At 43.0% G+C, this 21,770-nt stretch overlaps 1 long non-coding RNA gene across 1 annotated transcript; it reads right to left on the bottom strand.

Annotated features, from left to right (window-relative positions):
- Positions 1–9,362: 9,362 nt before the first annotated feature.
- LOC119278693 lies at positions 9,363–12,590 on the bottom strand. The gene is made up of 3 exons (XR_005137924.1): positions 12,252–12,590; positions 10,553–10,611; positions 9,363–9,848 (listed from the first exon to the last, which is right to left on the bottom strand). It is a non-coding gene; the product is annotated as an uncharacterized LOC119278693 (long non-coding RNA).
- Between the last annotated feature and the right edge of the window lie 9,180 nt (positions 12,591–21,770).

The following is a 21,770-nucleotide window of genomic DNA, read 5'->3' as shown; positions in this document are numbered from 1 at the left end:
CCATCTGTACCATGTTTAAATAATAATTGACATGTTGTAAATATTTGCAGAAACTATGGAGCACTCCTGCGACGAAGAAATAGAAGCGATGTTGGGCGACATAATCGCAAATGGAAGTGATGAAGTTGCGTCATTTCTCCTCGACACCGATGGTCAGCTAGAAGGACTGGGTGAAGAAGAGGGCTATGTTCATGATGGCTTCGGCCCATTAATGCCGGTACAAGAAGAGGACTATGTTCATGATGGCTCCGGTGGCACAATGGATGTACAAGAAGGAGACCGTGCTGACTGCTCCGGTGACCGAACCGAGTCCGGCCAGGTATATATATATATTAGTTAAGCCCATGCTGACTAGTTAATTGATGCTTCCATTGTTTTGGTATATGTACACATATTAATTACTCTCGTCTTTCTTTCTTATAATTTCTAGCCCTTTGGATCGAGCACAACTTCGTAAGGAGATGAGGCCCGAAGAAAAAGTTGAGCTCGGATGAAAAGTTTGAGATCATAGAAATCGCGCCCGACGGCGAACCGATTGAACCCATCCGGGCAAGGAAGGCATTTTCTGCTCAGTGCGGGGTTCTTGTTAGGGACAAGATCCCGATCAGCATCCAGCAATGGTATAAGCCTAAGGAGGAAGACCCTGAGGTGTCTTATGTCAATGATATGCAGAAAGAAGATCTTTGGACTGAGCTGAAGGCAAATTTCACCCTACCGCCAGAGGAGGATCCAGAGAAGCCAGTTGAGCAATTAATCAAGTCTTGTGCTCTTAAGAAGATGGCAACCCTAATGAGGAGGTGGAGGAAAGAGCTGAACCAGTTTGTCGAAAAAAAAGACACCAGAATTCATCGGCAAATATGAGAAGATCAAAGATCACTGGCCCGCATTTGTGGCCCACAAGACATCGGAAAAGAGTAAGAAGATGTCGGCGAGAAACAAGGAAAATGATGCGAAGAAGAAGCTTCACCATCGCACGGGGTCAGGTGGCTACCTCAAAGCCCGACCTAAGTGGTCCAAGGCTGAGCATGATCTGCTTGAAAAAGGGATCGAACCAGAGACAATGTACTGGCCATACCGTTGCTGGACTTGGTTCTTCGGGGCTGGCAGAACCTTGGACCCTGTAACAGGGAAGTGCCAGTGGACGGACGAGCAACTGGAAATACCAGTCAAGAACCTTGGACACTATATCGATGCAGCGCAGCGAGGGACGTTCCTTCCAAACAGGGAGAAGGACGAGCTCACAATGGCCCTTGGGAATCCTGAGCACCCTGGATGGACACGAGGCACGCCAGGCTCCATTCCGTGGAAGGTTGGTTTTCCGGACACAGGGGGTTACAAAACCCACGAGAGGAGGAAGAAACTGGAGCAGGACCAACTGCAGGCGCTGCACGAAAGGGTAATGGGGGCTAGAGGATCGAGAAGAGGAACGAGAAGCAGCAGATCGCAGCAAACGACCTGCCGAAGCTTCCCCCGAAGCTACCCCGCCATCTCAGCGGAGAAGCAGCGTGGCTTCCACCGAGTTGCTTCAGCCGGAGCATGTCTTGACGGCTCCTTCCAGCTATCCTGTGGATGGTATCACAGAGTCTCAAAATTGCCACATTATGGCTCGATGGATGAATTTGAAGGTCAAGGCGGCTGTTGGCCAAGTTTATCCTAGTGGACCCGGCACAACTTATCACTGCCAGCCGATTCCAGAAGGATATGCTAAGGTGATGGTGGATGAAATAACGAAGGGATTTGAGGACCTCCCGCTTGAGCACCCTACCGGTGAAGGGGAGACTAGGCTGGGTTCTGCTCTGAAGACTCCATGCCTATGGCGGAAGGAGCTCATCAACCTTCCAAACCGGACGCCTCCGCCTCCTCCTCCTCCTCCGGCGAGCCAGGGCACTCCGCCTCCTCCACCGCCTCCTCCTCCGGCGAGTGACGATCAGGGCACGCGTGGCGGCACGCCGCCTCCTTCTCCGACGCGTGGCGGCACTCCGCCTCCTTCTCCGCCTGCGTCGGCGCTCCCGAGCAGCCAGCAGCCTCCTCCTTCTCTGCCTCGCCAGCAAGGGCGGAAGAGACCCGCTGCCACCCCGGCTGCTCCGGCGCGTCGTACTCCTTCTCCTCCGCCTCATAAGCAAGCACGAAAGAAGACAGACGCCGCAGCCGCTCCGTCTGCTCCGGCATCTAGCAGCACAACCAGAGGCGGGAGGCAATACAAATACGGTCCATCATTTCTCAAGCCTCTAGAGAAGTTACCGTACGAGAGGTCCGAGGAGGAAAACGATACGATTGTGTGGACCCATGTGAAGGAGTTCTTTGAAGGGGTGAAAGCAAAGAGACATCCACCTCCGGAGGAGAAGGTAGATCCGATCAAAGCAAAGCGCACTATCGATGCCCTGAGGAAACCACCAAAGTCTCCGCCGAGAACCAACTATGAGCGCATTACTGAACAGACATATCTCCAAGCCAAGCGGTCGGGAACTACTGTCAGTGATAAAAGGTTAAAAGAACGAGCAAAGGGGAAAAAATTGCCCAGCTCGGCGAACAAGCACAGCAATCGTGCCCCCCGCTCAATGTGTCTAATGCTCCGGGGACGGTGGCCGGTTGTGGCAATCTTGAAGATTACCTGCCCGACGATGCACTTCCTGATTTCATGGAGGTGGACGAACACAGATACGTGTACGGGAAGCCTCTCGTCAAAGATGAAAAATCTCTGACAACAATGATGCGAAGATTCCATAGTTGGTACATGAAAACCTGCAGAGAGTCTGCGGGGACGAACAATTTGTATCTGAACATTAAAGAGGAGCACGACCTCGTTTCAAATGATCTGTTGTGTGTTCCATTTGATGAGTTCTTCGTGTTCTTCAATCAAAAGGCCCTCGATAAATTAATGGTCTTTTGCTACTGCCTGTAAGTACTATTTCTGTCATTAAGTCTCTATATATAGCTCGGCTCTTTTATTGCATGTATTTATAATTAATTATCCTCAATGTATTATGTAGACTGAAGATCGTCGAGTGCAAAAAACAAGAAATTTATGATATTGGGTTCATTAACACAAATATCATGGATGTATTTCTAGTTGAAAAGAACGTCAAAGAGGCTGAGGACAACTTGCTATAATCGTTGATCAAAAATCAAACAAAGATACCACACTCTTTCCTTACAATGGCAAGTGAGTGTTACTGTCGTGTGCATATTCGGTTTCCCTTATTACTCGAGTGAGGTTATAGTAATGTAATTGATGAGTTATGCATGCGTGCGCAGGTACCACTATATTCTTCTGGAGATTAAGCTTGAGCGTGGACTAGTAACCGTCTTAGACTCGAGACGGAAAGATCCCGAAACCTATGCGGACATGACTGAAATGCTCAGCAAGTAAGTTCAATCGATCATTATCGCACCATATCGGCAACTTTTTGTTCATTTCCTGATATCTCAAGTAATAATAATTATTTTCCTTGTCTTGCAGGGTTTGGAAACAGTTCACTGCAGAAGCTCCAGGACTGCCGAAGGAGCTGCAATATACATACCCGAAAGTAAGTACTACTGGCTAGCTAGTTGTGCGCATCTCCCGTTTATTCTATAGCTATACTTTCATCAATGCTATTTATAATGCTTCATTATCAGTTTGATTGACCTCTATTTCTCGTAAAGTGCTTGTGGCAGGAGGAAGGGAATGATTTCTGTGGATACTACGTGTGCGAGTTCATCCACACCGCGACTTTGAAAAGCAAGCGGGGCTACTCTAGAAGACAATATGAAGTGTGTAAGCAATAATATTCATAATTTCATTTTATTACAACATCATTTCTGTTGAGTTTCATTCATATATATGTATTAATTAACCCCCTTCTTCAAATTAGACATGGCAGATGCGGGATGAACTCCTAGAACCAGATCGCATGAAAGGAATTCAAGAGGAATTGGCGGGATTCTTTCTTGACCACGTCATCAGTAAAGCCGGAGAATACCATGTGGAAATTGATTCCAAATGCTAGGGGTTTGTAATTAAGAGATCTTATACATATTGTGCATGTATGTAGCCAGTAGCGTCGGATACATGATACGAAAACTTGTTGTTCGACCAATCTCTCGAAGAAGGAGAGGTCGATCGATCACTTCTCTCGGTATGCATGACGAACTTCTGTACTGAATGGTTCTCTCGATCACTTATGTATGTATAGTACGTAGCATCGACCAAGCACGGACATAAGAGAGGACACTTCTCTCTATTAATTAGCTAGCTAACACAATATATGAAACACCTAAATTAACCCCCCAAAACCCCCAACCCCCCCTCCTTTCAAAAAAAACAAAAACCCCAGCCACTGGAATGCTGACGCGTGGATGCCTTTTGGTCCCGGTTGGAGCCACCAACCGGGACCAAAGGCCCCCTGACTGGGCTCGGCGCACAGGGCCACGTGAAGGCACATTGGTTCCGGTTCGTGTTTGAACCGGAACTAATGGGTAGAGGTATTAGTAACGACCCATTATTCCCAGTTCATGAACCGGGACTAAAGACCCTTACGAAACGGGACTAATTGGTGTTTTTCTTCTAGTGAGAAACAGCAGGAGAGAGGAGACATCGTTCATTATTATATTATATAGTAGCAGAAATCGATTTATATGTAAATAGTGATTCATATGTATGTGCAAGGAGGTCATGCACGTAAGGAAGATGAGAAAAATTCATGCGTAGATGAAGAGACCTGTTCAACTGCTATGCATGAATCCTTTGTACTGCTATCTCTCCATCCATCTTTTGGTGACTTACCTTGCATATTTTTGTGCATTCTACATATCACCGCTGGAACTAATGCATCATCATCCGTTCATGCCATATGCTGTAACTATGCTTCTGGCTTCTAGCTATTTTCGAGCAGAGAGCGTCCCTCTCGCAGAAGCCACAGCTCCATGCATGCCGCAAGGTGTGACGATTGATGTACCTCCACCAGAGATGTCTAATAGCATGCCTGTACTCATCTAGATAATTCCTATTCAACATCAAAATCAACTGATTGTTTGTATGCATCTATTCCGAATCCTGCCAGCTGGTAGGCAGCATGGTAGAATACGATATCATGCCGATCTAATGAGCCTAGAGAAGACATGGTTTCTTTATTATTTTTTCTTTAGCTTTTTCTTTAGACAAAATTTTCCTTTAGCTGTTTGGATGACGTTCTGGGACGGAGGTTTTGTACGCTAGGACTCCTTTTTTTTTTTTGAGTTCCTGTACGCTAGGACTCTAGAGTCTAGAGGAATAAGGCTCCATGGACAATCTACCCTCCAAAAAAAGAGACTCTATTAAATCTTAACCATAGAATTTAGATCATGAGGTTACTTTTATGTATTTTTCAGGATTAACGTGGATGCTCTAACGGTGCTTCCAATTAATAAATACTAGTCGTCAACCCGTGCATTCGCACGGCTAGGCCCACAAAAATTAATTGTAGTTGAATTTTATCTAATAATCATTTTATTTCAAACTATGCTCAAAGTTATGCAATGATATATTTAATTTGATTTTGCAACCAACTGGGATGGCTTTATACTTATTTGTGTTAGCCATGTGATGGAAATGTTTCATTTATCTGTAGAATACATTAACTTAGATGCCTCACATTCGGTTATAGTACCACTACGGTTGTTCCATCTTAGTACAATCAACATCGTCATGCAATAGCTCTTGTGGTTCTAAAAAACAACAGTAGATAATTATCATCTTTTCTTCAACAAATTAATACACCAAGTCAATCTGATACTAAAATTTATGCACCATATAAACTGATGTTAACATTAACTTCTTGAATAATTTAGCACTAAAAGTATGCAAGATACCATGCTTGTGTACAATATTCTTAAAGTTTACAAAAGTTTCAATCTTCTCATTAAATGATGTTGTGACCAAAGTCATCTTTGATGATGATTGTAACCCACAAAAGCTCAAAAATTAGTGCTGCTCCATAGATTTCTGTATCGCTATGTTTATTCATGAATATAATATAGCAAGAAACTTGTTGATTACTAATATTGTGGAAGTTGTCGGTCATCGTCAATTTTGTCTAGTCTATATGCACAGAAGCAGCAGAATTCGCAGTGTTGTTGTATGTTCTCATATTAGTATAACCAAATCATTCTTCAATAGTTTGTGTTGTGGCAAATTATTAAAATAATGATAATCTTATTAAACTTCATGTGGTAAATTTGAGCCAAATTGATACTCTTATATAATCTGATGCCAATATATGAATTTCATGAACAAATTAGCACACCGACCGATTGCACATAAAATGACCACACTTGTACACAACAATCTTGGCAAATTGTCTAATGTAACAACCCAATCTAAAAGAAAAGTATATCTACATATTTTTTTGTGTCACCATGTTTCATCATGGATGTCAACAGAACATACTATCAACATGCACCAAGGAAAATGGCCTATTAATACATAAATGTGTATATTTTCTGCTAGTTGACAATGTTCATGTAACAAAGTTTCTCGTAAAACCTTCACTGGTACTATGTTTTACCTTCTCATGCCATCAATTTGCTTGCATGGCAACACCGTCGGTATAGAAATATATAGCCATGAGGCATGCATATAATACATTGCCTGTTTCATTCATAATCAGCTATAGAGATAAAACAATACATCTATTGGAGAGCAGGTATACTTGATATGAGTGCTAACAACATCAACATGTATGCTCGAAAAAATAATACTGGATTGGTATTGTTTCCATGAAGTATTGCTTGTGTCCAGCTAGATGTACTGGCCGCCAACTTGTACGTCCAAGTAAATAGGAGGTACCTCCCGCAGCAGGTAGCTGTGTAGCAGATCAATATTAGATATCCGCCGGGAGAAGCTGGAGAAGTCAGATTTAGCGACATTAGGCAATAGAAAAGGATCAGAGTGGCGGATGTTGACAGCGAGAAGAGAGGATTTTGGCACAGGGTGCAACTCACATTGCACAGAAAGGCACATACATGTAGGTAAGAACTACCCAAGCAGCTTCAATGATTCTGTCCAGATGCGCTAGTGGATAAGTACGTACGTAACGCCGACGGTGGTCAATTTCTTCCGGCTCGAAAGGCCTCGACGACGGCAGCAAAACAGCACGACGCAGCGCCGAAGCAGCTTGTCGCCGGCATCCTGTCTGACGGCTTGTCCATGGTGGAAGCACGACACATTTTTGCCTCGGCTGACAGGAATACAGGACGTTCACGGCGGCTGTGTTGAAGGCGTCGTCACGGACGGCTGGACCAATTCCCCGTCGACAGCTCGCCCAGGCGGCAGCTGTACTGCTCCTTGCAACTGCACCCGCTCGCGCCAGAGCTCGTCGCCGCCGTAGCGGCGAAACAGACTGCTGGTCCATGGCGGGGCATGCCACTACTGCTGGCTGGCCGGATTCCACAGTCATGCCGCCCACACATTGTGTTTTTTTCTTCTCATAAAATCATAATTATATTGCTCGTGCCATTGTCTTTGTTGAGCGTCATAGGCTCACGGCTCGACTCGTCCATCGCGTTGTTCGTCAATACAGGATGCAAGACTTCGGTATGCCTCATCGCCATCAATGGTTTTTCATGGACATAGGCTCGGAAAATACCATATGTCCTTCCACACTGGAACTGCATAATCTTCAACATCATTAGCTTAATCTCTTTCAAGATTAATTCTAGAACATCCCGAAGTAGGCATGCATGGAGTCCTCTAATTGATCAACCAAGCTAGCGAATGGCTATTCACATGCATATTCTATGCGGGCATGCATCTCACGCTCACCCTGACGAGTACGACCAGCCATCGGCATCGTCGTCTCGTATCAGCACGCCTGCCGTCTCATGCTGTAGCAGTACCAAGGTTTTGGTTACCGGTCGAAATTTCAAGATTTCCCATGGTTACTGTATATTTCCGTGTCCCTCGACAAATCCTCGTACCGAGCAAAAAATACCATTTTTTAATTTTTTTTGAATTTAAACGCTCCATTTGTAGTAAAGTGTGTAGGATCTAATTAATGCCATGAGAGTTGATTCTGAAGTGTTCGTCGTAGCAACCTAGTTCGTGTTTTGACAGGTCTCTGGTTCGAATGATCGTTCATTCATTTACTTGAATTCAAAATTCAACTATAATATCCGTTTGAAATACTCTCGGTATTTCCCGGTAACCGTGGTAACCACGTTTAACCGCCCCCCTCAATAAAATTGCCTCATTCGGCAACCAAAACTTTAAGCAGTACGCACCCGCGGTCTTGGCGCGGACGTGCCGACGGGGAGTTGGTCCGGCCGTCCGTAACGACACCTTGGCGCACGGCTGCCGTGAACGTCTTGATCGCCGGGCCAACAACTTGCCGTGCATCCGTCATGGATGAGATGCGCTGCCGATTTGGATTTATGTCTGCAGCGACATGTGCTCACCTTTCCTTTTTTTTTTCCTTTGCATGTACTGATCGCCACAATTTGATTTTGAAGATGTAACAGCAGAAAGTACCGACCATGCATTCTTTAAAATCGGGGGCAAGAGATTAGAGAAAGAGAAAAGATTACCATACGCACAACCGTCCAGCCTTAATTCAGGGATGGAGAGATTAAATAGGAGAAGAGAGATTAGAGACCAGACCCAATAGTTAAAATCGGGGGAGAGTAATTAGGGATAATCAACTACACGCATGGGAGAGAAAAATAGGAATAAATATTGATGTCAAGAAATAAATGCGTACAAGTACCAATCAATTGGGGGCAGGCAGGGTAATAGCAGATTGTTTTTATTATTTTAAGGAATAAAGGAGCGTCAGGGCATATGCTGTTGTTTTTCGACGGGATACTGGTTTATGCTGGGTCATTTTACGGATGTAGATAGTTCGTGGTTGCTGGTGAGTTCTTTTTAAGGCCTACGATGTTAGCCATCCTACGGATATAGATATATCATGGTTTAATTTGATGAAAAAACTTTTTGTCCTCTCAAAAGATCTACACCGTAATAATTTGGTCCCACCAGATTAACGGTCCATAAATTCTAATTAATATGGGAATTTCTTGGAAGTCTGTAATTAGTATAGGTATAGATAGATAGATAGATAAGATGGAGAACAAACAATCTGAATTTGGACTTCATAAACCAAGGGACTGTCTGTTTTACATCCGGATGAAAACGAATTCGTTTTCAGTCAGATTTTCCCACCTATTACAGAATGACAAGTGTCTCCCTGTCCCGTGTCTCATGTCCTCTGTTAGTTCCTACTTGCCCCCGATTTTAAGCACACCAGCATGATTTTAAGCACACCAGCATCACGAGCTTAAACGGGTCCACACACCAACTCTTAAACACCACCAGCATCACGAGCTTAAACGGGTCCACACACCAACTCTTAAACACCACCAGCATCATGATCATAATGGGTCCACAACCCAACTTTTCCCGCTCGGACAACCCAAAGTTACAGGCAAGCTTTACCATGTACATGTGCACTAAGCTAAAGCAATACGAAAAGAAAAGGAAAGGATCAGGATGATGTCATCTAAGCACACACACCTAAAATGCCATGACAAATTAAGCTCTGGAGCACTAAAAATTACATTGAAAAGCTATAAAATTACAATAAGAACTCCACTATTATTTTCATTGTAATATCCACTACAAAAATGCACTGCAGAGGGGAAGAACATGGAGGGGGGAGAATAGCTAGAGGAAACGGGAATAAGCGCCAACCAAGAGGGCGATTCCTCCATGATCTGGGACAGAAACCTGAAGATGATCCACTCTGCTGAAGATGACTAAGCACAGGTAAACAGCCCCAATTTTGCAATCACCACATACTAAGTATGATTTAGGCAGATCTCTCTCCCCTGCCAGTCTACATCAGAAATCAAATAAAGGGCGGCTGTGAACCATTATATATACATGCTGCAGAGACAAATAAACTCAAAAAAGGATGAATTCTGGAAGTTTACACTAGAACCAATAATTAAACTATATCTAGGAAGAACCCTAGGATCCTATGAGTCTAGGGGTGCACGAGCAGAAAGGTTAGGAAACAAAAAATCCATGTTAAATTCGTGAATTTCAGAACTACTAGGAAGTTTCTGAATTGAAAACAACAGTTACAACACATGGAAATGAGTATAAAGAAGATAGGGATCACATGTTCTGGGAGATAAAATACAAAAAGTTAGGAAAATCCTTGAACAAACAGGTTAGAAATGCTATATTTTCATAAAGCTAGAACTGTAATTCAGAAACTTTGGCACACACAAATATACAATAATCAGAAACTTAGATCATGATTACAAAATAACTCATTTACAAGAAAGTAAAGAAACTAGGACTGAATTTTATAAACTTTGGAACTACATAGAAAGACCTTTCTTTCCTACTTGAAGATCAAATTGCTACAAACTACTATTTGTAAATACAAATGAGTACACAAAGGAAGTAATAAAATGATCAATTCATATCAATTAAGCCTATCAACTGAAAAAAGGGGCAAACAAGATTTACAGGTGCCTGCAATGGAATCAAATGGGATGGAAACAAGCATGAAGGGCCAGAAACTTGTACCTCGAACATGATGAAGCTAAGTTCCTCAATGCATGTCCCTCTTATAGCATTAACAAATCCTGTGAAAAGAAAACAGATTCAATCATGCTCTTCGAAATTGGTTATTGACAACAAAACAGAGTGGAGCATACTTGTTTACTCAACAAAACAGTGCAAGTCCACTGAGAGTTACAGTGTAAATCCAATAAGAATTACACTTTAAAATCCTGGAACTACACTGTAAAACCCACTAAAAATTACGGTGTAAGTCCACTGAGAGATACAATGTAAATCCAATAAGAATTCCACTAAATATAATACAAAGATAATCCAACCCCTACTCAAATGCAGATTACAAAAGGGTAAAATACCGTCCCTACCCAAAAGCACTAAGGATTACAGTGTAAATCCACTGAAATTACACTGAAAAATATCAAGAATTACAGTGTAAATAACACTGAAAATCACAGTGTAAATCCACTAAAAACTACAGAGTAAATCCACTGAAAATTACACTGAAATAATCAAGAGTTACAGTGCAAATTCCACTGGAAAATTACAGTTTAAATCGGTAAATCCACTAAAAATTGCATTGTAAATCCACTGAAAATTACACTGTAAAAATCAAGAGTTACAATGCAAGTCCGCTGGAAATTACAGTGCAAATCTACTAAAAACTACAATGTAAATCCACTGGAAATTACAGTGCAAATCTACTAAAAACTACAATGTAAATCCACTGAAAATTACACTGTAAAAATCAAGCGTTACAATGCAAGTCCACCGGAAATTACAGTGCAAATCCAGTAAAAACTACAGTGTAAATCCACTGAAAATTACACTGTAAAAATCAAGAGTTAAGATGCAAGTCCATTGGAAATTATAGTGCAAATCCACTAAAAACTAGTGTAAATCCACTTAAGCTTACATTGTAAATCCACTAAGAATCCTCTGAACCCACTAAAGAATTACATTACAAAATGCACTAAGGATACATTGAAAATGCACTGAGAATTACACTACAAAAAAATCACCTAAAGTACTAAAGAAATTACACTGTAAATCCACAGTGTTAAACCACTAGGAATACACACTAATATCTTCACTGTAATTGCACCGAAATTACCACTGTAATTACGATTCGAAAGCACTGTAATTCCAGTGAAAATGCCCACAATAATTACACTGAAAATTCACTGAAACATACACTGTACTTACAATGCAAATTTCAGTGAAATTACACTGGATTTCTAATAAATACACACGAGGAGACTTGAACACAGTGTAATCACATTAAATTAGCTGTGGTTACACTGATTTTATATATTCATACAAACTATGAGCTAGATTCAGCATCTACATCCAAACTGGAGGGGTCCGTAGCGACAACTACAGGAGGGATGGTACACACCTAGGAGTTCAGCACCTACAACCAACCAGGAGGGATCCACAGCGACAACTACAAGAGGGATCCACTAAAGAAATTGAACACAACTAGGAGCTATTCTTCACAATGGCAACTAGAGCGGAATCTGAAAGCACAAAAAATCAACAATACACAGGAAGGTTCCACCACTACATACACATCGAACCTCACACCTGCAACATCCGAAACATCTAGGAACCACGGCAACACAGGGAAACATATAGGATTCGCCGGATCTAGCAAAAATCAAACAGAAAAAGCAGGGGGAGGAACACAGGGGGCAAGGATACTTACAAAACCAACCATGGATGGAGGATGAGGAGGGGTACACAGGGTTCGCAGATCCACACGAGGAAGATGAGGAGTGGCGCGAAGTCAAGCGAAGCAGAGAAGACAGCGCAGCCGGATCACCATGGCATCGATTTCGCCTCTCTCTGCGCGCGTTTGAGGACAATGAAGCAGGGGATGGGAGGGGGGAGGGGGGAGGAGGACCGGATGCCTAGCCACCGGCTCGCCCTCGAGAGATCAGCGACTGAGATCTCTAACCAAAAATCGCCATGAATCAATGCCTCAAGCTCGCGCCGCTAGAAATGGGGAAGAAAACGGACAAAGTCAGCAGAGGACAAAAAAAAGGAAGTTCGAGGGGAAAACCCGTCTGCGACACGCTACCCGCCCCCCGATTAACGGGTCTCCAGGAGAAGGTTGCGGGCCCGATAACAAACAAAACACCTCGAGGTAGGGGAAAAAAGAGGAAAGCACGAATCACGACACAAGGATCGAACGAGCAGAAAAACGGATGAACGTGAAAAGATTTCAGCCGAATGAAAATTAGCATTTCCGTAAACCAATACACACAGTGGAAAAACGGCTACCCATAACTTCCATTTGTGGCGCGCCATTTTTCATCAACGCCAGCAATATTTAGTGTTGGCGTCTGCCAAATTGGTACGCTAGCTATAGTTGTTATTGTTGACGCTGACAATACATCCTAAGCCACTACTATGCGGGCCCAGTTGTCGTGACCAGTTACAGCATATTGCTATCGTGTGATTTATAAACACGCCATAAATATTTTACATTGTGCTGTCGTGTCTCCGCCCGGAACGTCGGCACTAAGTTGTGCCTATATATAGATGTGTTGGCATCCCCTTCTTTTCATATTCTTCACTTCCATTCTCCACAAAATTCTACTCCCTCTTAGTCAGCTCCTTTGGTGACAATGGACCCACCGGAGCTTGTCGAAGCGGCATGAGCCGCCCGTTCGAGCCCACGTTGGCGTGGATCGCAAGTTTGGGACTCCGCCGCCTTGGTCGAGCTCTCGTCTGGCCCTGTTGGCCACGACATGCGCTCGCCATGGCCAATGCAGCCAGCCCTCTCTGGTGAATCATCCCACTGCAGTGCGACGTCCCTTCGACGATCCGGCAGCTATGCCACCGGCGCCGAAGCAGCCAGGAATCGAGCGACGGCACCTGTGTTGCTTTTTTTGCGGTTGTGGACGCCGTGCTGATAAGCATATGTCGCACACACAAAGTAATCTAGAGCAAGAGTTCTACATCTGCGGTAACCGTGGAAAGGTACGTAATATATATGAAGAAAACACCTCGATATTCTGCTAATTTGCACAATTCACGGTCATTAATGTGTGTGTATTGTGATCCATAGGCGCCGGGGACAAAATATTACTGCACATGAATATGGGTTGATCTCGTGCAGAAGTACGTGAGTGAATTTCTTGAGTACTCCATTGGTGAATTAATACAATAGATAGATGAGATGCAGCTGAATACTGATGTGATGTGCGGCCAAATCCAAAAATTCAAGATGCTTCGATATGCTCTTTTAGCTGGTGTTATTCTTGGCCTCGTTCTCTGTGCTGGATCGGTGACATCATTTTTCTCGTGTGAATCATTACACTGATGATGTTCCTAGTCCAGATCAAGAGTGTGCACGTTGTAGTACTAGAAGTTATATATATACAGACAGTCTATTCTGCTAATATTAGCAGAATAACTATTCTGTACACCACTTCCGCACTGCACGATGAACGCAAGTGCACGTCATTCTTTGAACCAAGTGTGCTGCAGTACTCACACGAGTGAATTTCTCGTCGAAAAAAACTGCACGTGTTATTTTTTCGGTACTGTTTTCGCTCTAATTTTTTAACCGTTTATCGGAATGAGGCGTGTAATATACCGTAGAAAAGCTATGGATTAGGCGCAACTTCGACATGTTAAACACTTTTTGAGATTCCATACGGTTTAAGAGCAGTTTTGAAAATGGTGCGGCCCATGATGAGTGGCAGCGGGCGTATTTTTCACGATTTCTTCTAAACCGCTCGTCTGAATGAAGCAAACGATACGCCATTGGATAGATATCGTTGAGGCGCATCTTTTTCATATAAAATTTTTCTCTAATCCATTACGGTTTAAGAGCAGTTTCAAATTTACTAAATCGCGGAATTCTGTTTTTCAAATTTTTTCAAATTTTTGATACTGTTTTTGCTCCAGTTTTTGAACCGTTTGTTGAAACAAGGCGTGTGATATGCCGTTGGAAAGCTACGAACGAGCCGCAACTTTCATATGTTGAAATATTTTTGAAATTCCTTACAGTTTTAAGTTAATTTTGAAAATCGTGCGGCGGACGACGAGTGGCAGCGGCCGTTTTTGGTGAAATTTTTGCGAACCGCTGGTCGGAATGATTCAAACGATACGCCGTTGGAAAGATATCGACGAGGTGCAACTTTTTCATGTAGAACACTTCCGCTAATTCCTTATGGTTTAAGAGCATTTTTTATTTTACAAAAATGCGGACACTCAGTTTTTTGTGACACCCAAATCATCGTCTGCACTACATCAAACAGATGAGTGCACTGCTTCAGACAGAAAATCGCACTGCATCTGACAGACTAAAAATTATCATGCATACACGACGAATGAAATGCATTGCATCAGACAGATGAGTGCACTGCTTCAGACTAAAACCGCACTGCATCTGATAGACTGAAAATTATCATGCGTACGCAACAAACAAAGTGCACTGCATCAGACAGATGAGTGCACTGCTTTAGACCGAAACCGCACTGCATCAAACTGAAATCATCGTGCGTACGCGACAACGAAGTGCACTAGAACTCCCAATGCAATTTTACTTTCGTGTGCACTGCAATAAAGGGAACCACAAACCTTTTAACAATGAACTAAAATAATTTCAAAAAATGTACTTCTTCGTTTCACTGAGCGCACTGTTTTTTACAAACAAAAGATTTTACAAACTGAGTAACAACCCACAGTGCAGTGTAACAAAATTGCATCCTTTTCCTTTCTTTTGTTCCCCATCACACACGAAACGCACTGATGTTGTACCACACCAAGGCGCTCAAGCTCAATTTCCTGTAGTAGCGGCAGCCAAACAAGTGTAATTTTTATAGATAGCACAACTGTGCATGTGAGATGAGGTGCTCCTCAGAACTGAGCTGCACGAAATGCACCGGCGAGCTGCATATGCACATCGCACACGCGGGGGGAGCTGCACATGTACGCACACGTGAGCTGCACTTGGGTGTCCCGCGCACTCCAAGGCCGGGACGCCTGGACTGCAAGAGGAAGAGTGGCAGCTCGTCGAGCCGTACTGCATGGACGCGCCGTGATGAGCACCAAACTGCACGTGGCGCGCCGCCGAGCTCCACAAGGAGAAAATGGGGATGGAGGTCAGCAAGATGTGGCACTTCTCAATCCAAGCCGAACTGCACTAGAGGAGCAACCAAATCACATAAGAATCCAACATGTACCTCACTGGAGTCGAGGTGCAGTTCCTCTCAATCCCCCGCCTACACAGTAGTAGGGCCACCATTGGACGTGGTGTGGCGGCTCGGGTGGGACCCATCGCACATGGAAAAGGTGGGAAGGGTGTGGCGACGGCTCGGGTGGTGCGCGCCGCACCGGAGAAGGTGCTCAAGGCCGATGTGCTCGACGCCAAGTGTAGGAGCATGGACGACCATCGCCCCGTCGAGATCCACCTCTTGACACGCCGCCGTGGACCGGGTCATCGGTCCCAGATCTAGCGCCTGTCGCTGAGCGGCGTGGTGCAGTTCGATCTGGAGTTGGAGGGCGTCGGTTGGGGTTGGGGCAGAGGTGGCGTGGGGAGGCAGCGGTCATGCTAGCCGTCGTCGGAGGAAGGTGGCGGGGGTTGGTGGGGGCGCCTTTGCCTGGATCCGGGCCAGGAAGGATCCGCATCAGGGGCGGGTAACGCACGGAGGGAGAAGGTGGGTAGGAGAGGCCGGCGGGCGGGAGAAGGAGGGAGGTTGTGGGGTGGCCCGCCGGAGGAGAAAGGTGGGAGTGGCGGCGGAGGTTGGTCTTGTGGTGGGCTGGCGCAGAGAGGTGGATCGGGTGGGGGGGCGGTTGCGGGAAGGAGGCGGGTCGAGTAGGGAAAGGTCGGGAGGGGAGAGCGAGGGGTGGAGGAGAGGATAAGGCGGGGTGGGTTTTGTCTTTTTTGTTTGCGTCCGCAGTTCGGTCGGGGTGTTATGAGAATAAGCTCCGGTGTTATCATAATAAGACTCTTAAGGGTGTTATCATAATAGATCCACCCTACACACAGACATCTGGGCTATTCTGTTACGCGTAACAGAATATTATTCTGTTACCCTACTTGAACTGATGAATTCAACCGGTTGAACTGATGAAATTCGAGCGGTAGAACTGATGCTTTCTGTTGCGGTTAAAAATCGTCTTCTTTAGTTCAAATTTTTTTGCAAATTTTTTTGTCGAAATGGGGCGTGTAATATATCATTGGAAAGCTCTTGATGTCCACATTACAATCTTATAATTTGTTTTTGCAAAAAAAATGATTTAAGAGCAGTTTTGAAAAAACCATTTTTTTCGAAACCGAAAAGGCGAATCATATTTTCGACTTAATTTTCAAACAGTTTGTCGGAATTGAGCAAATGAGATGGCGTTGGAAAGCTTGTGAAAATCCGCATATTCCATATATCTACTATTTTTTCAAATTCTATATGATTTAAAAGTAATTTAAAAAACGGTGAAATTCTGGGCGAAATGTTTTTTCACAGTTTTTTGCAAACGGTTTGTCAGATTGATGCAAATGATACAGCATTGGAAATCTATGGAAAATGCGCAACTTTTACGTATTTAATTTTTTTGTTAATTCCTTGAGGTTTAAATATGAATTCAAATACGGTTAAAATTGGTTTTGAACACGTTTTTTTTAAGTTTGTCGAAATGGGGCAAATAATATACTGTTGGATAGCTATCGAAAATGCGAAACTTAGTCATGTTGGGCGTTTTCTCTACCTCGCAACCATTTAAGAGTAATTTCGAATACGCAAGACGGATCCTGTTGTTTTCCCGTCTGAAAAACAGATTACTTGTACTGATATATGTGTGCGTTTGTACTGAGCTATTTTTTGTAGAGTAATTTTGTATTATTCTGAAAAAAGAGTATTTGTACTGATGTTTGCATGGATTTGTACTAAGCATGTTTTCACTAACTAGCTTTTGCTCTGTTTTTGGGTAATATTTTTGCTCGTAAATTTTGAACGGTTTACTGTATCGTCGCCCCTGTACTTGCATGGTTTGTATCATCGAACTGAATGATATTTTATTCAAAAAACTGTTTTGTTTTGTTTCTTTTTTTTGAACTCAACATTTTTTTGACAACGATGTTCTGAACATCTCTCATTTTACGACTTGTACTGAGGTACTTACTAAGCAGGATTTTCATGGGGTTTCTTTTTTTGCTTGAATTTTTACAATTTGAATTTCTGTCATTTCTTTTATTCCGAACGGACCACCGTTTTTAACTTGGAATGAGGTACTTACTACGCCTGGACTGGAGTGGCTGTCGCGTGTGTTTTTGTGTGTTTTTTTAACTAACATTTTTTCAACGTTGTTTTGGACTTCTCTCATTTTACGACTTGAAATTTTACCATTTGAATTTTCATGGTTTTTTTTTAGGTTTTTCACAAACTTATCTAGGACATCGTGTTGAACTTACAATTTTTTCAACAATGGACGGCTATTTTTTGAGTTTTTTTGTAGAACTTTGCACCGAACTTGCATAGTTTATATCTTTGAACTGAATGCTATTTTTTTCCCAAAAAATGTTTTTGCGTGTTTCCCTTTTTTGGAAGTCAATTTTTTTTGCAACGATGTTTTAGACTTCTCTTGTTTTGCGACTTGAGCTTTTACCATTTTAAACTTTTACTATCTTGAATTATCATGTGTGGATGAGCACTTGAAATTATAGAATTTAAAGTTTTGTGTTTAATTTCTTGTTTGTTTTCTTGTCCAAACTTATGGAATCATCATCAGTGAACCTACATGGTTTCTATAGCTGAACTAAAATAAACTTCTACCCAAATAAATGTGAACACTAAGACATTTGTACAACAAAAACTGAATCTAATGCGAATATTGAACTTGCAGGTTCCATACGCAAGCTAGCTACTAATCCTAAAATCAATCACCACCACAAGAACACGATAAAGTTCTCCAAATGTTTGCTCTAGGAAGAGCTAGCTGCTGAACCCAACCACATTTACCGTTGGGAGCAGCCAACTAGTAGTTTGTATAGGGATTTAGCGACGTCAGCGGCCCCCATCTTGCACCTAAGAATCAAACCAAATATTCAGGCGAATAAATAAGTGCACAAGAGATATTTCTTTAGCAAGAAATTTTCACGGAATAGGCAAACCAAACTTTTTCAATGAACTTTTCTATGTTTATCCGTTCGAACTTGCAAACTTTAGGAACTAGTACTTAGCTCGCTTGTCATTTTCACTTCATGATGGGATCAAAAGTGCACAACATATACAAACATTAGCACAAGGATCAACTCGAGCAAACAACAGAACACAAAACTAAATAGATAAATATGCACCAAAAGTAGCATCTCTCGAATGGGCCATTATGCGGGCATCGCCGCCGGCAATACTTGGGGCACCGGAGAACCTACACTGCTGGATTTGTCGAGAGAGAATTGAGGGCAACACATCCCCGTGCCTTTTTTCTGCAGCAGCCACACTTGGTTTACCAACTCACACACACACAAAACTGATAACAAATTGGCACACGACCTGATGACATGAGCACACACGAACTGATAACAAGAGCACACCGGTTAAGATGAACCGCTAGCTGTTCACGCTAATGGATTACATAGCAAGACTGCTACTACTACTACAGATTAAATGTTGTATACATGTACCCTATACTTACCTAAACATTGTCACTTTGATGTAATTTTTTTTGTTCTGTGTACTGACATCAAGAAAGAGTATAGAAAGATATTATCTACAATCCAGAACACATTTTCAAATAGCAATTGATAAAGACATGAGTTTTCATGAATAAAATGTTTACTGTTGCCATGGGCAACAAATCTTTTCGCAACAATCTGATGGATGAGGCAGTAATATAAGGCAAGACATTTGAAGGATTGCCCACACTAAAATAAAGAATTGCACTGAACTTAAAATAAGATTTGCATTGAACTAAAATTGATCTTTGTTTAGGCATTTAAGCAAACATCTGAAGAGCATCATGTTTTCTGCAAGTATATATGAACTTTTGAGAGGACACTTTATTTATTTCACTGCATTTTCTCCACAATTGGAGCGGCAAATGCCATCTGTTTTTTGTAAAATGGAAGTACGAAAACATTTGTAACATGAATTTTTGCTAATGGACATGTACTGATAAAATACTGCATCAATTCTTTGAACTCTTTTTAGGTGATATATCTAAACTTACATAATTTTGAAACGTGTACTGATGATATTTTTGCGCATGCACCCAACTATTTTGTGTTTTTTCATGAACTAACAAAATAATACAAGCCAAACTAATAATGAGTTTAGTACAGAAACCAACTATAGAAAATGTACTTACTAAGCATCAGTAATCGAACTTCAAGCATTGTGTGTGTGTAAAATATACTTTTTTGAACCCAACTGAACCCTATTTTGTAGGCGAACTTTTCCATGTAGATGTGCAGTCCTAAAAAGGCTATGATGACAGAAGTGTTGTATAAAGCTCCACAAAGAACAAGAATCTTTTTTGCCAAATGAATCATACAAAATATTAACCAAAAACCATTTGTATACACGTTATCCAGATATCTCATAAGCCATTTTTGTGTACAACATCATTATCAAGCACAAGTGCTATAGGAAGAAGACTGAAACACAAAATAAATTGGACGTACCAATGGGAAGTCGATGAACTGAAAAGCATATAGAAGATGAATTTGTGAATCTGGCTTTTTGATGCATCCTGCAAGAAAATAAGAACAAATATGAGACATGAGGTTTTCTAGAGGGCTGCTGGTGGAAGGAGTAGTCCAGCGAAGGAATAGGGTAGTCTCGTAGAGATGGTTGGCGCAGATGCAACCAGAGAGGGAACCGAAGCCGTGCTGCAGGGAGGCCGGCGGCGGCACTCGGGATAGAAAAACCAGCCAAGGTCCACGCGAGGTCAGAGGTTGCGGATCCCAGGCTCGCGGCAGCGGGTGGAGGTTGGAGCCAGTGGATGCTCGAGCATGGCAAAATCCTTGAACATGGCGTGCACCAGTAGTATAACTTACTGATTCTCCGCTACCTAAAATGCAGAACACATGGAAATTTCTCAAGTAATGCAATCCACGACAATTTTCCATGTTGAACTTCATACTCTGACCTTCGAACTCTCCCGACCGTCGATGCTTTTCTCAGGACAAAGTCCAGGACCGGCGATGCTTCTCTCAGGCAATGGCGACAAGAACCTGCCGCAGCCGCACACGATAGTAGTTTTCCTGGCATCATACCAAAAGCCAATCAAAATAGTATTGTTCGTTAATAAACAATTGCCAAGAGTGTCCAATATGAAAAGTTTAAATCACTTAGTATATGTCAAAACTTGAATGGCAGATGTACCATGTGCATCTTACCAAGATTTTCAAACCAAGATTCTATAAATGTCATAGAAATATTGGATCAATACAAATGCTAGTTTACTTTGGTATGAGCAAATCTCCAAACTCATGATAGATATGTTTTAACTGTATAAAGCATTAGGAAATAATGGTACTGCTTTTTAGCATCTATTGGATCACTATCATGAATGGATTAATAGTTATGCAATAGTGCTTTTTGTTCCGAACAAGCTTTTGGGCAAGAACATGTCCCGGCTAATGTATCACAGAAATAATTTTTTTGTCTTGAACAACAAATGTTTTAGTTTAGGGAGATTGTAATGTCCGACAAACCTCCAGCATATATATTTTGAACTGATTGATTTTCTATCATTGTACTGTTGTCGTGTAGAGGGAATTGAACAGACAATACACGCTACCAAGTCTCATGTACAGTTCAACAATGCGGGCGAACTACACGGTGTCGCTCCTGCACCAACGGAGAGTAGGGGAGGTGGAAGATGGAGGCATACCTGCCTATCTTGCCGGTGGATGCCTGCTGGAGCACCTCCTGCTCCATCTGCCGATGATGGAAGAAGGTAATGGACGTCACTCTGATGGGGGTAGGAGGGACATGGGAGGAGGAGGAAACCAAGTGGAGCACAGATGAATGTGCAACGCCGGAGCGGATCCGGCGAACCCGCGGCCGCATTCGTCATGGACGAGCATGGAGGAAGAAGGTGGACGACCTTTGTTGGCACGGGCGAGTTGTGCCTGGGGTGGGGTCTGCTGAGGTAGCCGCGGCGTGCGGGGGAGAGAGCCAGGCGGCGGCGCGTGGGGCAGAGAGCCAGGCAGCGGCGCGGGGGGAGAGAGCCCGGCGGTGGCGCGCGGGGGAGAGAGCCGGGAGGCGGC

This window comes from Triticum dicoccoides, chromosome 3B, assembly GCF_002162155.2.
Source record: "Triticum dicoccoides isolate Atlit2015 ecotype Zavitan chromosome 3B, WEW_v2.0, whole genome shotgun sequence".
NCBI classification, from domain to species: Eukaryota; Viridiplantae; Streptophyta; class Magnoliopsida; order Poales; family Poaceae; genus Triticum; species Triticum dicoccoides.
This window is presented reverse-complemented; position numbering and strand designations above follow the sequence as displayed.